Genomic DNA, 22,106 nt, shown 5'->3' with positions numbered 1-22,106 from the left:
CTGCTGTTTATACAGAGCACCAAAGTGCGTGCACATAAAATGCGCACGCACGCACACACACACACACACACACACACGCTGCCAGGGGGGGAGCATTGCACAGGCCAAATGCCACAGCCAGCCACGGTTGAGTTTGAATTCTCAAGATGAGTAGAGACATCCTTGCCATCACCGTGACTGAATGCTGATAAGATGGTTTTGGCCGTGCTCGTGTCAGACAGGGAGAAGGGCTTTGCTCTAGATACCTGCGGGTGAACTCACATATCCAGGGCTCAGTTTGCCTTACATGTACCATGTGTTCATGAATATGCACATGCATATGTCATGTGGTTGTAACAGCACATTTAATAAGGGAAAATTAGCTAAAGTTATGGTAAATCTGGAAAAAAAATTGCTTACCACTAGCTTTCTTCACAGATGTGTTCATAAAGGTGTCTACTATCATAGAAAAAATTGTTCCAACCCAACTCCCTTGGGAAACTTTGTGACAGCTGCTGAAAGTTGGGGTACCATTATCAACCAATATAAGGCAAAAACAAAATCCAAATTTCATTATACTTTAAGTAGCATGTAACATGTCAAACTAGGGGGTTTTCATGATGCTGAATCCATTGCAAGCATTAGTTTTGGCAAAGAACTTTGCCTACAAATGCCCATAGCCCTCATCACAAATGTGATGAGGTCAGCACATTTGGGCACATTTGGGCAAGTGGCTATGGCCGAATTTAGCCCAAGGAGTGTTTTTCGTGCAAAACTAATGCTTGGAATGGATTCAGCATCATGAAAACCCCCTAGTTTGACATGTCACATGCTACTTAAAGTATAATGAAATTTGGAATGATTTGCCTTATATTGGTTGATAATGGTACCCCAACTTTCAGCAGCTGTCACAAAGTTTCCCAAGGGAGTTGGGTTGGAACATTATTTTCTATGATAGTAGACACCTTTATGAACACATCTGTGAAGAAAGCTAGTGGTAAGCATTTTTTTTGCAGATTTGCCACAACTTAAGCTAACTTAATACCTAACTAATTGTATACTACTAGAATTTCGCGGGCCTTCGGCCCGCTCATCCTAGCGCCATGCGATGCGTCGCAAATGGGAAGAAGGCAATGGCAACCCATGATGTTTTCATTTATGCATTTGCTTGGAAAGCGCAAAGTTGCCAAGCTGGCTGAGTGGCCCTGTTTGGTTTTGTGTATTTGCGTATGAAAGCGAGCATGGCAAGGCGCAGGAACAGTATACTGTACTGTACTGTACTGTACTGTACTGTAAGTCTTTGTACTGTACTATACTCATGTGTACTGTACTGTTCTCTGTACTGTTGTTATTAGTGTTGTGTTATTATTTTTTATTATTATTATTATTATTACATGGATTAATATTCTGATGTACTGTACTGTACTGTTCTCTGTACTGTTGATATTATAGTTGTTATTAGTGTTGTGTTCTTATTTTTTATTATTATTATTATTATTATTACATGGATTAATATTCTGATGTGAGCTTTCTTTCTGTACTGTACTCATGTGTACTGTACTGTTCTCTGTACTGTTGATATTATTGTTGTTATTAGTGTAGTGTTCTTATTTTTTATTATTATTATTATTGAAAGAGAGCATGGCATGGCAAGGCGCAGGAACAGTATACTGTACTGTACTGTACTGTAAGTCTTTGTACTGTACTGTACTCATGTGTACTGTACTGTTCTCTGTACTGTTATTAGTGTTGTGTTCTTATTTATTATTATTATGATTATTATTATTATGACATGGATTAATATTCTGATGTACTGTACTGTACTCTGTACTGTTGATATTATAGTTGTTATTAGTGTTGTGTTCTTATTTTTTATTATTATTATTATGACATGGATTAATATTCTGATGAGCTTTTTTTCTGTACTGTACTGTACTCATGTGTACTGTACTGTTCTCTGTACTGTTGTTGTTATTATTATTATTAGTGTAGTGTTCTTATTTTGTATTATTATTATCGTTTTGTGGCGTGTGTGTGTGCGTGCCATTTCAGCTACATCGCGAGGCGATCCAAAATCCCCCCCCGCGCACGCACGCACGCACACACCACACACACACACACACACACACTCACGTGTCTGCAGTGACACTGCGTTGTACACAGCTGTTTTGTGTTGCAGCGCGTTGTTGCAGCGCGCGCGTGTGCGTGTAGTGTTGGTGTTGTTGTTCTTATTAGAGTTCTCATCGGGCCTGAAATTTGAAGCCCGGCACGGCCCGGCCCTAACTGGTTCAGCCCGAAGCTCGGCCCGACCCTAAAGATTTCCATAATGTTAGGCCCGAAGCCCGATGAAGCCCGAAAAAGAAAAGAAAAAAAGAACGCCACTTTAATGCATGGCCAGCGCAGCGGCGTGCGCCGTCAGTGGTTCAGTGTGTGTCTGTGTGAGAGTGAGAAAGGAGTTCAATGGACTTATCGCCGAAATAAAGGATTTATGTAGCTCACGTCAGACTGTTAATGTACCATTTCCATATCATTCTAATGGATTCCATTTCCAGTGGTGGTGAGTAGCTCCCCTTAGTTTCCTCTGAAGTGAAGCAGCTATGTCCAAGACCCCAAGTATCGTCCCCGTTGCGTTCGGTGTCCAAAAGAACAAACATAGCCTACAAAGTTTACAAACCATCCACGCACCCGCTCATGGCGTGTCTCGACAGCTTAGAGATGTTATTTTAAATCGGGCACATATAACGAGGAGCGCCGCCGCACTGAGGGACGGCGGTTATAATACTAATCATTTTGTAAATCAAATAGCCTGTAGCCTGCAGTGGACTGTAACATTGCGTGGTCATCATACACTACAGAATTATATGGAACGGTTGGTGACTATATGACGTTGATTAGCTGGCCTAATGATTAGGTTATTCATTTCATCGCAGCCAGCTGGGTTTAACGAGATGGCTCAGTGCAACTGTGCAACTGTTTTCGTCATGTTGCAGTCACACGATAGCTGAATCAGATATCGTGTGATAATCCGATTGATTTATAAAACATTTAGCATATGAACTGAAGCTCATTTGGTGCGCCGCAAACCAGAGGCCAGCCAGCGGTATAAACAACCACCCCACCGTTCACTTCTCTCTGCTCATGCCTGCGCACTGTGCGCAGTCAGTAATCCAAGCCCCCTGCCTCCACTCCTCCGTCTTCCTCCTGTCACAATTAAGTGAAGCCCTCTTTATAATAAATACATACTTGTAGGCAGTATAGCCTACACATTACACAAATAACAGAATTGCTATTTTTATTATAATAACATTCTTGAAAAAAGGAGAAAGAGAAAGAAAAAAGAAAAAATCACGGAAAATCACAGAGCCCGAGGCTCGGCCCGGCCCGACTAATTAGCATAATGTTTTGGGCCCGGCCCGGCCCGAAAATGTCGGGCCGGGCCGGGTTCGGGCAGAAAATTAGAACTCTAGTTCTTATCCATATATGCGCCTCGGTTCGTCCCGATTGTACCACGCCAGGTGTCGACGCGGTCGTGTTTGCATTATTGTAACTGTGTATGTAATCGCGGCACTCTCCATCCAAGTTAGAATCAGTGTAGAACCTGTGTTGTTGTTCTTCTACTTTTGGTTTCCGGCAGGCTGTACACTGTGTGTGTGTGTGTGTGTGTGTGTGTGTGTGTGCGCGCGCGTGTGTGTGTGTGTGTGTACAATGTAACTTCCGGTAGTGTTTCCGGAAGTGTGAAAGGTAACACGAAAAACACGTGGGTGACGTGTTGGGGTTTTGAGCCATTGGGAAGGGGTGATGTAGTGTTGCCAGGTCCACGTATTGTAAGCGAGTGGTAGTGTGTGTAAGTATAGGCTGTAGGCTGTAGGAAGTCAGGGTTTGCGGCCTTGTTTACATAGACGTGGCAACAATGTTGGCGGCGCAGCCAATGAAAAGAGGGGAATCACGGGATGCAGTGTTGCCAGGTCCGCGAATTGTAAGCGAGTTGTAAGTAGCGTGTTGAATGGCATTTTTTCTGGGCTTGTTTTCATAGACATGGCAACATGTGAGTGTGTGCGTGCGGGGGTGTCGGTGCTTGTGGCGTGTTTGTGTTTATTATTGATATTGATGTTGTTTGTGAGTCTGGACGGGAGCCGGCTTTAGTGGCAGTGCAATGACAATTTTTACGCGGGTGGTGTTGAGTGTGGGCGTGCGGCGCGACATGAGGAGATAGCCGTGGATCGACGCGGAGGGTAAGGCGCGATTCATACTCCTATTTTAGAGACGAATAAAAGTCGGTTCGGCTCTGTAGAGCCTACAATGTGACGTCATTTGAGGTTCGGGGGGGCGGGTACCGTCCTAAAGTCGGCTCTTCGGTGCTACTGAAAATTTCTGACGAGCCGAAATCATTTCGGCACTACAGCGCCGAAACAGCGGTAAAATAGGAGTATGAATCGGCCCTAAGTCTGTGACGTCTTTAGTGTGTTGTTGCAGTGTGTGTTGCAGCGTGTTGCAGCGTGTCAGTGACGTAGTAGCTGGTGACTTTGGCTCCCTTTTCCTGGTTTGGGTACACCTTTTCAAATGTATAATAGATAGGCGCTTAGTGTAATCTCACTCACAATCTCACTCACAATCAGTTAAAGTAACAAACCCACTTCACCGCTAAACTTTTCAAGTTGCTGGAATGGATAGATGGTGCAAATCCATGTTGGCTGTGTGTACTGCCTACTGAATTTGCTTGTCTTCAGTTGCAGTCATGCCATGGGGCAAAGTGCAGAATATGAAATGCCTGCTATTGGCTACCAATAGCAAAGTGACTGTACTGTATACACACACACACACACACACACACACACACACACACACACACACACACACACACACACACACACACACACACACTCATTTCCATTTCATATCTATTTACTCTACCCTAAATATAAAAAAATTGAAAATATTTTCTAAGTTTTTATCCCACGATTTTTGTAACCCATTTTTCCCACCCAGTGTCAATTGTCTAATGTTATCCTGGGCGCTACACTCCCTCTGCCAACCTGGGGAGAGCAACGGACTGACCTCATGCTTCCTTCAATGCATGAGGAATCCAAGCCGCTTCTTTTCACCTGACGGGGGAGTTTCCCCGGTTGGACTTGCTGGGTGGAAGGAAGTTAAGGAACACGCTATTCCAACCAACCAGTTCCTTTTCCCTCCATTCCTGCCTTCTTTAAAATGTCCAGTGTCTTGAGCAAGACACTGAACCGGTGAACCCCAAATTTCTCCCAGTGGTTGCCACCATTGGTGTGTGAATGTGGGAAGTAAGGACGCTGCCGTTGACTGTTCGACGCTTCACCTCCCAATGTATGAATGAAAGGACCATTTTAAAGCGCTTTGAGTAAGCACTTTGCATAGAAAAGGGCTAATAAAACTGCAATCCATTATTATCATGCCTTTCTTGCCTTTGCCTTAGAAAGCTCCCACATTATGATGATTTGACAAGGACTTGACCGTGAGCCTATTTATATCATCAGATATATGAATCATACTATATGTCTGGCTATGACTGGTCCATAAGTGCCAGAAGGACATGGATCTATCAAACCATTCTATTCTAATACCCGTCTCAATGGCCATCATTCATCACCCATCAGACTGCACCATGCACACTATCACTAGTCATTACTATCCGTTAAGGCACAAGAGAGGCTAGGGTCCTTGACGAGGGAAGGGCAAGGTTTCTAAAAAAAATAGAACCCAGAGCCTGAGTTGAGCCGGAGTTCAGGCTGAATCCATTACAGTGACAGTGAAAAACAGCAACATACAGTTGGAGGCCATCGATATTGTCCTTTTCTTTTTGCTGAGGTTTGCGTGATCTGCGCAAAAGGACAGTTAACCCATTTTGGGCGGGAACCCCTTTTGGTGTTTTAAACATTACAATTACATTACATTACAACAATTTAGCTATTGAAAAATAGCAGATCTACAAGCTCATAGCGCGCCACCGAGTGGCGCGCTACGAGCTTGTAGGTCTGCTATTTTTTGAAAAATCGTGAAAATATTTATTTCAGAAAACTGGAGGATTTAGAAGGATTTTTTTTTAATTTTGAGGTCAGGCCTAAATGGGTCAAATGATAAGGGACAATATCGGTGGCACCCAACTGTATAGTGACAGTTAGGTCAAAATAACAGATGGGTACTGGTAGTAGTATTGGGAACGAGGAGGTACGGTACATGAGGAGAGATACTGTATATATTTAGATCTACAGTGTATTAGCACTTGGTGTGGCTGTTTAACCCAGTGGTTATCAAACCTTTCAGTTCGAGACCCAAAAGAGAGAAGACATTTTCTCTTTTGGGTGTCGCTTCATGCCATGTTGCGAGCTTGTAGATCAGCTATTTTCACTACTTTTTTTATTTAAAAACAAATCAAAAACAAAAAAGAGTCATGAACTTATCAAGTATGTTCATATGTAAAGACGTTCACTATCACTACTCTCAAAACACAGAAGAATTAAGAACATAACAAACATATACAATATATGACAAAAGGGGTAAAAATAGAAATATAATATATAATATAAAGAGTATAGGGTCGAAAGGTGAGCAGTAGTGTGAATCATTTTGGATGTGCATATGTTTTTAATACACAGCATAATCTTATATTGCTCAGACCAGTTAGAAATATACTGTAGCAGTAATATTGCATAGGTTACTGCGGGTTGTAGTCATTTCCTTGGCTCTATCTGTGGTTCAAGGCAATTCCTGTAAACACCATGGAAACAGCAGGTCTTATAGAAATCCCCTTTGAATCCATTCCAGTGTTCAGTGAACTTGCCATGGGGAAGATGATTGTATGGGTTTCTCGTTATGTGTGCCACAATTCTGTGTCTCTGTGAATAGCATCATCTGTATTCTACATGTTGATATTGTCTGTGTGTGCGTGCGTGCGTGCGTGCGTGTGTGTGTGTGTGCGCGCGCTTGAGAAAAAGTAGTAGATGATGACAAGCAACCCAACTGCAGAAACACTGACATAAAAAAAACTACAAAACCTGTAGGCTAACTCATTTGTTGCTACAGTATTCAATATGTCACTGATTCTAATTTGATATTTTCAACACTGTCATTCCCCTTTTCTATTGTTGATTGATTAAATGCCCCTTCTGTCAGTTCTCTTGTGCCGTTCGAGTTGCGACCCGATACAGAATAGTACATCCTCGTCCCCCAGAGTCCCGCAAGTATGGAAAATCGCGGGGCATCACCGTTTACACGATTCGGCAATGCTCGCGAATGTGACACATGACTAGAGGCGAAGCAGTTCCGTGTGCATCACAGAAGGGGAGGTTCGGTAGGCCAATCAGAGGCAGGTTGGAAAAAGTCTGTTGCTGTATGTATACATGCATATGTGCTTGGTTTGTTGTTCAGAGGATTATAACATGTTAGTTAAATGGAAAAACATAAGATGGACATATCATGTAATGGCGAGGCAGGATAATTCATATCTACCAAAATCAAAATTGTATTCACTTTGGTTGAAACCAAATTCAGCAGATGGTGTGTGTTATGATGAGTAGCACAGAGCAATCAAATTACCTAGAAAATACTGAAAGCATACTGTACAGTGTACACAAAGGAACGGGGGAGGGGTCATAAGAGAAGAGGGAGAACGCATGAGCGACAGAGTGAATGAATGTGGAGTAAAAAGGGCCCTTATGGATTTAACCCATTGTGTTTTTCCCGTGCCGTTGTCCCACGCTACAAGAAAAATGCACTATTTAGTTTTCACCTTGAGACATAAATCAGTCTAAGCGGTCACTATATGGAATCTAGAAATGTGTTGCTGCCTGGCTGAAGAAAAGTGCTCAGGCCAGCCGAGATGTCTCATGCATAGATGTCTCATGCATAGATGTCTCATGCATAGATGTCTCATGCATAGCGCCTGACGATCCTCACGTCAGAGACAGATGTCTCATGCATAGCGCCTGACGATCCTCACGTCAGAGACCACACAGTGATACACTGCCAAATCCAGAGTGCTATTTTTACACTCAATAGAGGGTATGCGTGTGACATCATCATCAAACCCGGAAGTTATGCAGGAATGTCTACTGACTGGCAAAAAACTACTTTCTGGCCTTGACAACCCATGCATCCAAACAGAAAAGTCCTATCTGATTGCATTAAACAACGTTAAACAATGTTAAACTCACTTTGCATGTTGCTTTGCCACTCGATGTGCCATTCACTTTAAGAATGCGCATACCCTCTATTGTGCAAAACGAATATACTATACTCAGAATGTTACTATTTATGCTCGTGTTTGCCTAACATGAGAGACAGAGTAATAACTCAAGCTTGATTTTGGCTTTATTATGTGAAACGTATGTCTCAAAGAGGATTAAATGCGTTCAGGATGGATGATATTTGCTTGGATTCACCTTGTGTTCCTGTCCCCTTTGTTTTGCTTTGTTTTCCCCTAATGGCAAAGTATATAAAACTAAAACTGTGCAAACAAACAAATGTTAATTATCCACACACACACACAGCACATGTTCGCTGACCTGCAGTGTTTCTGTGTCTTTAGAGACAAAAGTACACTGAGAGGCAGCTGATGAAGCTGAGGGCCTCTGACGGTTCCTGAACCACCATGCCAAGATTGAGATGTGAGCGGCGATGCGGGTCAGACACACTCATATTGCACCTACACAGCCTTCACGTGCACACACAGAATCATTATCATCCCCAAAACAAACATTTGTCTTTAAACGTACGTACTTTAACAAGCTGTCTTTAAGATATTTTTGTAAGAAGTAAACTCTCTCTCTCTCTCACACACACACACACACACACACACACACACACACACTGCATGTGTATGCACACACATGCGCGTGCGTAGTGTGCATACACATGCAGTATGTACACAAATGCACTGTGCTAAGGCCACAATCAAAGCAGCAGATGATGCCATACAGAAGGAGCCCAGGCCAGATCATTAATAAACATTGAGAAACACAAAACAAAATAAAGCAAAACGAAACTAATCAAAGAGCTATTTAAAGATGCAGGCCATAAGGACATCTGCCAACTGAATCTATTTTGGCTTTTCCTTTTGTTCACAGAGTCTGAAAGTGTTAGCCGATGAGGCTATCACCAGGGCTAGACTAGCAGCAGAGGAGCATCTGTGCACGCCTTTGGGCTCTTTCCTACCCATCACACCATGGTGGGCCATGGCTCCGTTAATGCTGAGGCCTTGTGGCCATGGAAACTCACTCATGTATGAATGTTGCTTTGCTTAAACATGAGTCCGGCGAGTGCCTGAGAGGACAGGACAGGACAAGGCAGGATAGGACAGGACAGGACAGGACAGGACAGGACAGGACAGGACAGGACAGGACAGGACAAGGCAGGACAGGACAGGACAGGACAGGACAGGACAGGACAAGGCAGGACAGGACAGGACAGGACAGGACAGGGCAGGACAGGACAGGGCAGGACAGGACAGGACAAGGCAGGACAGGACAGGACAGGACAGGACAGGACAGGACAGGGCAGGACAGGGCAGGACAAGGCAGGACAGGACAGGACAGGACAGGACAGGACAGGACAGGACAGGACAGGACAGGACAGGACAGGACAGGACAGGACAGGACAAGGCAGGATAGGACAGGACAGGACAGGACAGGACAAGGCAGGACAGGACAGGACAGGACAGGACAGGACAAGGCAGGACAGGACAGGACAAGGCAGGACAGGACAGGACAGGACAGGACAAGGCAGGACAGGACAGGACAGGACAGGACAGGACAGGACAGGACAGGACAGGACAGGACAGGACAGGACAGGACAGGACAGGACAGGGTAGGGCAGGGCAGGGTTAGGGCAGGGCAGCCATGTCGGTCGTGTCTGTCAAAGGAGTGACTGATGTGCCACCTTCATTAGTGTCTTTTATGCCCAATAACGACGCCAACTTGAGGGAGAAAGCTGCTCTTGTCTCCTTCAGCTGTTCATTGCATCCAGCATCTCAGCTATGGAGGCCAAGGATGTCGGAGAAGGGTCATGTCTGAGTATCTTAATCTGATCGAACGTGTCAGTGACTGACTGGACTGTACGAGACGCTTTCCTCCTATTCTTTTTTGTTCGATTTGAACGCCATTTCAAGTCACATAAACAGAGTGAAATAAAACAGAAAAGATAAGTAATACAAAAGAAAAGTTTAAGCTACTTAGCTTTACTGCACAGAAAAAGAGGCTTTTATGTTTTTTCTTTTACATTAAATACATTATCTAATTACAACACATGTGGTTTATTGGCAAGATTGCTAGAGTAGTTTCACAAGTTATATCCAAAGTTGGTCTTTTGATTCAAAAATGTAATCATCATACACTAGTGGTGTATTCAGAGATGTATTGTAGAGATGCCATTCCTACAACCAAAGTTGGATATAACTTGGTTGCTGTTGAACACCAAGTTGTGCCATGTTAACCACTTGACCCTACAGCATGCCTAATCTGGGAGGAACATTTGCAGAAAATAGCAAATCTACAAACTCAAAACGCATTCGCAACCGTTGTGAACAATTTGACTTTCTCACCCAACAAGTGCCCAACCTCAGAGCTGTCAGACAGAGGAGACCTTACGTGCTTATCTCTGGCAGCTTATATATGTTAGGTGATAAATATACCATACAGTTGCTTGATTCATTTTACATCTACTAGTTTAAAACACACACACACACACACACACACACACACACACACACACACACACACACACACACACACACACACACACACACACACACACACACACACATATATATATATGGTAGGTTCCAGAGTTATATCGACAGTATAATAATTTAAGTGCTTTTAGCTTTTACTAGCTGTGTATGATGAAAGTCACATGCTGAAATGCATTTATTTTAAACTAAGTAACTCATTAAGTCTTCCTGATTATTCCATGCACCTTGTTAGTAGATGATGTTGTGCTGGATCATCAGTTGCACATTAACCACATAAATCTTGTATAGTACTGTAATTAATTTGGCCGCGGTCCTCAGGGGTCTATACCCCGGCCCTAAATGTTGCCAAAAATAGCAGATCTACAAGCTCATGTCACAACTCACAACTATTGTAAGCTTGTTGGTCTGATATTTTCATTGAATTTTCTCAGAATGTTCACCTATTATGATATGCCCAGAATAGATGCTAGGATTCGTGTGGCTAACAATAAATCAACACCCTACTTTATTCACAGGGCTGCTGCTGTTCACTCTCACCAAGTCCACCCCTCGGCTCCTGTCTCCATCATGGTCCATCTTTTGTCACGTTCCTGCCTGTGGTTGTGTGTATGCATGTGTATAGTGTATCTTGCTTCAGTGTGGTGGAGTGTGGCTGCAAGGCAGTGACAGGGAGTCCTGTTGTAGACGCTAAACCTGGCTATTCCGTTCAGCTTCCCAAGTGACATAGAGTGAGTGGGACGTAGCGTGGCCGCCCTTTTACTCAGCTTGACCAGTCAGGCGTGAGTGCACATCAGCGTTGCCTTCTGCCAGGTTGAGAGTCTCGGCACAGCTAGATCCCTTATGGATTTTATTACATTCACTATAGTGTTATCAGCTCCCCTGAGATAACGTGTGAGTGAGACTGTGACTGTGTGTGTGTCCTCATAAGTGTCTAACTATGGAACACACCTTTCACAACGTGTCTTTTCACAATGCTGACAACATTGTGATGCTCACTTGCTTGCCTTACTTACAGTCACAAACAATGCTGATAGCAACTTACCAGCATGCGTGTTGTTGAATGGTGGAATCTTTCACTTTACTGGTAGTTTTTGAGGACATAGTGTAGGATGAGTTACATGTACACAGTTGTAGCTTATCGTATGTGGGATTTGGGGAATTTACGTCTAATGTCTTTTTTGTGAGAAAGTATAGTATAATAGTCCCTGAGACATACTGTCTGGGGGGTGTACTTGTACGTTATGGCTGGGGGATGTACTTGTACAACAAGCCGCCAACAAGGATAATTATATTATGCTTCTGTTCTGACCTATGGGCCACATGGTTCTCAAAGGCTACTTACTAATATGCAGATGAAATGCTATCCGTGGCTCAGTGGTAAATCATTCCAGGGAAGTTTTAAAAGCTCTTGGAGAAAACGTATAAGGTGTTGCAGCATCTCAGTTGCTCAGTATAATCTTGTCTGATGACACTGAGTTCAAGCTCTGTGACTTAAATGTGACCTTCTTTCACACAGAACCAATTCATCCAGCAAAACTTTATGTAAAATGTAATGCAATGAAAGAAAACCCCAAAAAACATGACAAACAAACAAACAAACAAACAAATAAAAGCCATAGAATTATAACCTACTTTATCATCAATTTAAAAATGAATGAGACCATAATTCACAAAAACACATATAAATGAAAGAAGACTTTAAACTGAGCGACTGAAAGCTCAATATTTATGAAAATGATTACTTAGGTAATAAAAGTGTAAGGTCTGGTCATGATTGCCAATCAATGGTGTGGTAATTGTTCTGCAGCTAGCGGGGGGGGGGGGGGGGGGGTAGACACCTAGGCCATTAACAGGTTCCGTCCATCCGACGTGTCCACACGTCCTAGGGAATCCACTTGGCGGATCCATAGGACGTCCTAGCGCATCTTCAATGATATCAGGCGAGAATTTTTTACTTTTTTTATTTTTGAGTGGGACTCTAAGGCCACCGTACGCTTCGCTCTTTGTTCATATTAGCGTCCCGGTCACTTCCCTGTTAGCGCGGCAGAAAGAATGCCTCGTCTCTGCTAATCTAGGGCGCTCTCCGTGGTTTTGATCTGATGGATATACTAAGCGCTTCATTTCTGACTTCTCATCCGCCTCTCATTCAAAATATGAACGCTTTGGACTATTTAGCGCGGGGGGGGGGGGGGGGGGGGGGTTCAGAGTAAAAGCGGCCATGTCTTCCCTGGCACCCCAGAGCTCCTATTTTGAAGGAATCCCAGGAATGATTGTGTTAATGAGAACTGCAGGGAATTTGTCACTTTGTTATTGGCTCCATTTAAAGAAACGGGCGGTTGCCGCCTGCTTTGAGCAAGGCGAAGTCAACTCTTCAGTATTAGAAATATTTGGTAGGTTAAACATTTTGTCGTGACCCAAGCCATACAGCCTGCGTCAGAGCATCCATGCTTGTATATAATTAATATGTCAACATATACTAATACAGAGAGATGATCAGTTTGGACGTAGATGTTCACTAGTGAATGGTACATATAAGCATATCTGCGTATGGGTTCAGTAAATGTGCGTGTGTGTGTGTATTATCAGGCACGTGTGTCTGATCCCGGTATTCAACAGTGACATTCCCTGTGGGAAGGAGCCTGATGACTGTTTGCATTTGCTACAATGCCCTCATGTCTTCATGACATGAGCACAGACAAGGTGAAAGTGACATCTGATTTATACACATTTACAAGGAATCTGTCTGTTTCACTCTCTGGAGTATAGCCTATACTGTACATGTACGCAATATACAGTAAACAGTACAGTTTCTGTTTGTGCCACATACATACACGTGCACATACACACATTAAAAAACACAGTCAGACATTAACATCTAAATTTGTCAGGAATGTCACAGCTAATCCACAGGGATGTTGCTTGCCGAAAATAGCATGTTCAGTCATTTATTTCTATGAGCGACACAGTGACATACAAAGTGCCTTCATTCTATTTAGACCTATGTACTGTAGTATACACTATGCACTATTCCAGAAATGAAGGCATTTAGAAATAATATTCAACTAAGTACTGACACACATGCAACAAATGGCATGTTTACAGATCCATGACTGTATATTATAATTGTCAAGTAAAATATATTATGTGCTGCAACTTGAACCAAGGGATTAGAGTTCCCCTTGTAGTCTGCACTATGAACCTGTATGCTGTGCACTGCCACTGTTTGTTTGCTGCACATTTGGGTGACATGAATCATGGTTGCAAGGATTCCCTTTGTTTATGTACATTTTCTCTTTTTTGGAGGGAAAAAAAAGTCATCTATAATTTCATCAGTGCTGCACGTGGATGGCCAAACGGGGACATCCCTGTTGTAAAAAGGGGTCAGGGGAGACTGCAGGGCTACATTTCATTAGACTGACATTGTAGTCATCCTGAGTCAGAGTCAAGAACACAATCCTCTGCTCCTCATCGGCTCCTCGTTCCATCCCACATCAGACATCAGGACATTTTGGTGACATAAAGCATCCATAACTGAATTATACTCTGTTGGATGACGGTGTCACACAGCGAAAATAGACGATCAGGATTTATTTTCACTGAATTTTCACTTATTTAGCCTAAATGACATGCCCAAAATAAGGACCACAGGGTTAATGTGGTTAAAGGAACTCTACACACTGCATCTAGTATTAATTAGGTTTTCCATAATATAATAATTATTATATTATATATTATAAGACATCAGGGAAAGATGTGAAGGACAGTTGAGGTAACATGAATAGCATAGTTTTTAGCTGAGACCAAGCAGGGTTGCTTTAGTGTAAGTAAATATTTATTTACTTACACTGAAAAAGATGACTGATACTTTTTAATATCATCATTATGTATTTTCATTAATGTTTTAATTTTATTATAACTAGCTTAAGCTCCCTTGGCAGCTTTAAGGAAGGCCATTCGATAAGCCCTTCTGGGTTTTTTTGGTCCTTCCGGCACATTTTCTTTTCTGATGTTTTTATTTTTTATTTTCATACAAATGTATTTCATTCCATTTGAAATTTCCTTTGTTTTTCTTTTAATGTACATCACGTGCAAATACAACTAAACTAAACTAAACTAGGGTTCTTCTGTCAATTGTTCTGCTGTTCAAAAACCTAGTGCTGCCACAAAACAATACCACTGATGTAAATTCCTGTGTCCTGACTCCTGATTGGCTGTACGTCCAACATTCTAACTCAAACATGCACAACCTCTAACAAAACCTATAGTAGCCTATCACAAATGATATGCTTGTTCTCATCATAAGACCCATGCTAAATAAATAAATGTACTGCTAGTAAACATGGATATTATAGTCCTAAATACAACCTCACCACCACATAATTCTTTACATTATAATTACATCACTTTAGGAGACATAATAGCTGTTTTCTAAGAAAACTGCAATTTCTTCAATTCAGACTTGGTTGTATGGCCAGCTAAATCCATACTGCATATTGGCCATATCAGTATAGTTTCATTTATATGTTTATAACACAGACAATACAAAAAAAAACAGTGTATCAGGTTATAAAACATGACACAGTTGCATTTCAAGTAGGATTTCTAGCCAAGGCTAATTTGTGACCCCTGTCCCTGTTTAGGCCTTTCTACAACGACCAGATCGCTTTCATATAAAAAAAAATATATACTACAGTTAAGATAAACACACGAGAAAAGCTATGATTAGGGCAAAAGCAATAACATTCCCAAAATGATCAAAAGAAGGGCATAAAAGCAATGACATTCTTAACATAAAATAATTCCATTTACACACTCACGAGTCACGAACACAGGCATATGGCCGAGCATGTGCGCAAAGTGCACAATAAATCAGTGTTGGCACGGCAGCTTTGGTTTCGTTTCAACCTGAATTTTACTTTTGCATTTGAATATTTTGCGTTTTATTTCAGTTGGTGGGGCATATTCTCCTTACACTGAAAAAGATGATCAAAGGACAAAGTTCAGTCATCAACTGACTATACAATCTGCAAAAATGACAAATTATTTTCTTTAAGAACTGGGTGCATGCATTTCTCTAAAGACCACAACAACTTGGCACTTACATACATAGAACAAGCTGAACAATTACAGCCACCCTGTAATTATTAGCAACAGCAAACATCCAGCTCAGAGTACACAGTCAGGATGAGATAATCCAAGGTAGTTTGGCAGTTTTCCCTTTCTGTACTGTGCTCTAAGGATTAAGCCTTATATATGCTCGTGTTGATGAATACAAAATAGCCATATTGTCACATAAAGACAACTACGAAGTAGGGATGTGTGAGAATAACCGATTCAATATTCATGGGGAAAAAAAGGAAAATGTATACTTTTAAAAAAAAATCCTTTTGAACAGCTATACTGCCATCCATTTTAACTTATGTCTAGTATGGGTGTAATTGTTTTTTTTGTTCTGCATTAGAATTGTTTCTTTTTTTAACTGTTAGCTTCCCTAATGGTTTAGTTACAAATTATTATTTTTTGGTTTATTTATGAAATTGAAAATCCAATCCATGGTTGTCTGGAAAAAAGAAAAGAAAGGCCAAGCCATCATATCATATCTGACATATTATATCATTTTCTAAAAGATCATTCCACACAGATAAGTCATATGGTTTTAGTTTTAGTCAGCTACGACCATACTATATGTTGAAGATCCTGGCACAAAATATTATTGAGGAATATTGTTTTATTTGTTGTATAAAAGCACACCAATTATTGCACATCATGCTTATGAACTGAACAGGCATTTTCAATGACAGATTATTATTATTTAAATTATTAAATGATTGAAATTGGTTAAATAAAGGAAATATGTTATTATCTTCTAGAATAATAGCTGTTAAGCCTGGGAATAGAAACCACAGCATAATATTCTGATGTGTTGACACAAGTACAAGAATTTTCAGTTTACACTTTAGGATTGTCTTGACAATGTAAAAGATCCCTGGAATATAATGTATATTGCACCTATAATTTCAATGGTAATTTAAAATTATAGGTGCATAATACATTTTTTTTAATGAGTTATTAATTATTGTTAAATGAAACACTTTTGATTTTGTGTAACAATCATTCGTGGACTTTTGGACAACTATATGGAAATGACATGCAATACTGCATGCGTCATATATATACACGTTAAAAAAATCCTGTGTTCATTTTACTCTGCATTGTATTGTGTACTTTTATGACACTTGGTGGATATAGCTGCTGTTGAATGTAAAGCACGTCGCAATGCAACAGGTTTTGAGCTTGTAGATCTGCGGGTATGATCAAGCAGGGCATTGATTTAGAAAAAAACTGCCCAACAGCGACGATATATCAGTGGGCTGAACAGAGTGGCAGATGTGAAGGTGGTGGTGCATGGCGGCAGACTGGCAGCATCATCACAAACTAAATTACTTCTGTAGTTGGAAGAAGTCACCTCTAGATAACATTATGTTGCAATATTTTCATGTCTGTATTTTTTTTTTACATGAAAATCATAATTCCTAAATACCCTGGTATACCCTAATACCTTGATAGCCTATAGGGCCTAAATGGAAACAAGACCACAAGGACTATTTTTTGTGCTATGAACATTTATGTTCAATAAAATATTCAATCAATCAATCAATCAAAGCCTCTGAACACAGTGTGTCCTTTAAATAAGGATAGCAGCACATTGGTCATGGCCATTACTGAAGTGAAGGGACATTTCTATGCTGCCACACAAAATCTGCTCCTCATCTCTCTCTCTCTCTCAGCTCTGGGAGGAACAGGGGTTGACTGACTCCCCTGCTCCTCATCTCTCTCTCTCTCAGCTCTGGGAGGAACAGGGGGTTGACTGACTCCCCCGCCTCCTCTCCCCTGTAGATGTGCTCTCCCTATAGTCCCAAGACAATGGTATAATTAGATGGGAGGTGTGCTGGGTGACAAAGATGGACAGCCAACTAAGCAGAGATATAATATCATATTCATATTTAACCACTAGTAAAATTGACCTGAGTTACAACTGTACTTAGACCACTGTTTTTCCATCTACTGTACATTCTACACCAAATCTCTTCACAAAAAATAGCCGATCTACAAGCTCACAACGGCTATGTTTGGCTAATGTTTGCCCCACAATATAGATGCTGGGGTTCAAGTGGTTAAAAAGCTGAAATGATCTGCCTATCTGTGTAGGGCAGAGAAATACCCCAATACCCGAAATGATGATGAGCATAAAGAGGTAGATGTGGTTCACTATACCACACATACCAATTCATTAGAGAAACTTTACACCACACCAGCTTGTGAAGCGTGGCATGAAGCCCATTACTGTAGCACATGTTTGACTCAAACCTAGTGTGACATTGCCAAATGTTCAACACACACACACACACACACACACACACACACACACACACACAGAGAGAGAGAGAGAGAGAGAGAGAGAGAGAGCACTAGCCTATGGATAGTTTAAACACAGAGGTTTTTCCATTATTGTAGAAAATGGGGGAAAACGCCCAAAGGTAACTCATTCAATCTCAGCTCTAATGTTCAGCTGTCAGAGACCACCAATAATGGCAAAGGTGGTGACCGACATGACCACACAGAGAAAGATGTTATAGCCTGGTAGCCTAAATATAGTAATGCACGCGCGCGCACACACACACACACACACACACACACACGCACACACACACACACACACACACACACACACACACACACACACACACACACACACACACTGTTGTTATTGTTAACATTTGAGTCGTGAGTGTCTCACTCACACACACACACACACACACACACACACACACACACACACACTCTCTCTCTCTCTCTCTCTCTCTCTCTCACACGCACACACACACATGCACACGCAGAACAAAGGATCATGCTGCTACTATACTGTGATTTATAGTGGAAAATATGGAAATACGCGTCAATTGTAGCTTTTTGGGTCAGTGTAGAGTAGACTCAAATATTTACAACTGACGTTCAAGCGAATGCACACTACAAATTGATCATGATGCCAATTAGGCGCACCACGCAGTCGGCGTCGACGTAGTGGCGGGCGTGCTTCCTAATGTTCCTATGCGTGCTCACATTCAATTAATTTCATGTTTGACATACTAGTGAGCAGCATGCGTTGGAAGTTACTTTGATACAACCTAGATTCAGCTAACGTATAAAGATGAGAAAGCAACAGACTATTTAGACTATTTCAAAATTCCACAAAGGAGGAATGAACACGAGGATGCAACCTTCATGTGTGCGTTATTGTACCAATTACCGATCACCACGGCACGAGGGCGTTCACTGTCTGCTTATAAATCAGCCACACAGAGAAGAGATACAAATAAACAGACATTATATTGTTTTGAATTAGAAAACAAACCCGCCTTACCGCTATGCGAGCCTGTGAAGATACTTCAATACACAAGATGATCCTGTTGAAATGGTTCCTCTGGACTTATTGATGTCCAAACTTGAATTGCGCCGTTGAATCCGCTCCAGTTCCAGCAGGAATCGGTGTTACCGGCTTGTTAGTTATTTTCTATCTCATAGCATCACAAGTGCTACGCATTATTTGTCAATTTCATCCACGCTGTTCTTTAATTAAACGAAGGCGTCGACAATTAAACTATGTTGTTTGCTGCGTAAAACCCGTGCCAAAATTCCTATGGGCCCGTTCCGTAACAGCGATGCTAGACAAAGGTCTGGTCATTTTGGCATGCTCTGTTAAGCCTTTTCACTACAGGAACCGTGGCATCGGCTTAAAACCAAATCTTCAAAGCTAGATCATATCTCAGACTCTCGTTGACCGTATTAGGCGTTCACAAATGACAATTATCTTCTGCGTTGCCTCTTGGATCCCTCATCTTCGGACGAGTAGATAGTTGAGCGTCTGCTATAATCTGTTGATTACATCACTTGTTCTAACTAAATCCAGCTGCGTCTTCTCTTCCACTTGTATTTATCGCGACAAGCGATCGTTTCACCATGTGATGATGATGATGTGACATTGTCAGTCACCAGGCAGGTAGACTAGACTCACACAGACTCGTGGAAGGTATCTCTGGACCCCGGTGAGTGACAGCAGAATTGTCTGACTGTACGCCTGGCGGCCGCGGCAGCGTAACTAGAGCAGCGGGTAGGATGCTGTGCGTAAGCGTAAGCATGTTTGACAGTGCGCGTGTGCGAGAGGCAATACACATAGCTTGAATTATCCTATCCGGGAAACATGCTTTTTCCCCTCAGAGCTACACTGACTTAAACTAAACCATATATAATATAACAGTGTAGGGCGGTCTGGGCGGAGAATGTATAACATTTGACTGTAGGCGTTGTTAACACTTATGAGGAGGAATATGATCCCCATTCCCCACCCCAAGTATCATCATTGACATAATTGCTTATTTGCTTCTATTAATGGTTTACCCTTATTTTTGTTGGGTTCCTTGTAGGATGAGCGGAGTGGATGTGTGGCATCGATGCCCTTCTTACTTACAGAATAAGTTTCACCTGAATTAATTCTGATAATAAACCTAGGTGGTTGAAATCAGAGCTGGCCCCCCCATATAGGCATTCAGTAGTCACAATCTATGATTGCAGCAGCTTTCAAATCAAGACAAGAGTTGACAGCATTTGTGTACTAGGGTCTCTCGCTTGTCTGGTTTGTTAGGACGCCCAAAGAAGAGTCGAGACAGATTGTTTTTCACTCGCCCCCGGGAAAGATTGGATAGGCTATGCAACTTTGATGAGCTCAATCTGCTAGATGGAAAGTGAAGTGACACAACAATAGTGTCAAAATAAAGGAAAATTAAATCAGGTTTTTAAGCTCTGCTCAACACTTAGTATCCCCACGATGGCAGGCTCCCCATCAAAGTGTCACATATGACGACCCATAACACAGGATGACAGATTTCACCAGGCTGCAAACTATAGGGTAAAGATTAGGAAAGGACCACATTGTCCTTTCAATAGTGCTGTCTACCAAGTACCAAAATATAATTGAGCCTTCTGTCTGGAACATACTGTACTGGAAAGATGCTATCCACTTCCCAGGTGCTTAGCATTTGCAACCCAGCTCAGTCAGACCACTGTGTGTGAGGGCCTGTGTATGCTCTCAATCTGCTTTTAAGCTTGGAGGCGTGAGGGAACACATGGATCATTGGCAAATTGAAAAAGCTGGTCTTCTCAGTTTGAAGGTTGTTCTAACAGGATTGCTCACAAATTCCTCACTACCCTTCCCTCAAACGTAGTCTGCATTCTGCAAGCGCCCGTGCCACACGACCTCCGATGGTGAACCTCCAGTTCATTCTCTGGAATGGATTGACCTCTGAAACCTCTGATCTCATAGAATAAAGCAAAAATAAAACTGAACCATGACTGAACCACTTTTGTCCCATAATCTGTGATTTGTGAGACAGTGTGAAAGCAGCCCCTCCTCCACCCCACCCCACACAATTGTGCTCCGTTTCCTGAAAAAAAAAACAGTATGTGTAAGATGATGTTTAGATGTCATCATTCTAGAGGGTTCTCCTCAGAGGCACATGCATACTGTGGGGTGCATACTTGGTTTAGACTAGTCATTGGTTAGACATGGGTTAAGGTTAGGTTTAGGTGTGCTGTCCCGTGGGAGGTTAGGTTTAGGATGAGGGTTTGAGATAGGTTGTAGTTGTAGGACTAATGACTGGTCTAACCAATGACTAGTCTAAACCAAAAACTGTCTAAACTAAGTACTGCACCCGCATACTGTAGTAGATGCACACGTCGCATGCTGCTGTTACATGATACAGCCGACCAGTTGAAGAAATAACAGATAGAGGCTTGGAACTTGGTTTTATGAAATATCTAGACCTAGGCCATTCACATTTCATGGAAGTTGCTTCTGAGCGTGTATTCTATTATTAGTTTGACAACTTCAAACACTCATGTCATCGACGTGTTCAGTGCGCGACTGGCTTCTATGGAATCCAATGAAATCAGTTGTGAGGACTGAGAATTTTAATCCATGTGATCTCTGTGATTAAGAGCTCAGGGCTGTGTCTCTCAGGTGCCGTAAGAGGGTACAGTCACCCAGTCATGGTGTTTCGCTCACTGTACTGACCTTGCCAGACCCAAACTTGTCACTGACCTGGCAGACGGTGCTGGCATCTGTCTGAAGGACAGGCAACATATCACTGTTAAAAGAGTGGTAATGGTTGACTTAACACTTAAACCCTTAGTTGGAGGAGTCCCCCAGGACTCTATACTAGGTCACCCTACTCTTTTCACTCTACACAAGCCCATAACATCGGCACATATACATTGGCAAATATTTGTCCCAGAATAGGGACTCTAGGGTTCAAGTTGTTGAATTCCTACAATTCAATTGGTTCAATTGGGATTT

The 22,106-nt window shown here is 42.0% G+C and overlaps 1 protein-coding gene across 1 annotated transcript in view; it reads right to left on the bottom strand.

Annotated features, from left to right (window-relative positions):
- gjc1 (gap junction protein gamma 1) overlaps positions 1-19,172 on the bottom strand; it is a gene marked incomplete at its 3' end in the record, with an annotated part of 43,830 nt that extends 24,658 nt beyond the window's left edge. Inside the window, exon 1 of the mRNA XM_079519494.1 lies at positions 19,119-19,172. The remainder of the gene's footprint in view (positions 1-19,118) is intronic.
- Between the last annotated feature and the right edge of the window lie 2,934 nt (positions 19,173-22,106).

Source organism: Electrona antarctica (genome assembly GCF_951216825.1).
Source record: "Electrona antarctica genome assembly, chromosome: 14".
Classification (NCBI taxonomy): domain Eukaryota; kingdom Metazoa; phylum Chordata; class Actinopteri; order Myctophiformes; family Myctophidae; genus Electrona; species Electrona antarctica.
The sequence above is the reverse complement of the archived record's forward strand: the minus strand, read 5'-3'. Positions and strand labels throughout refer to the sequence as shown.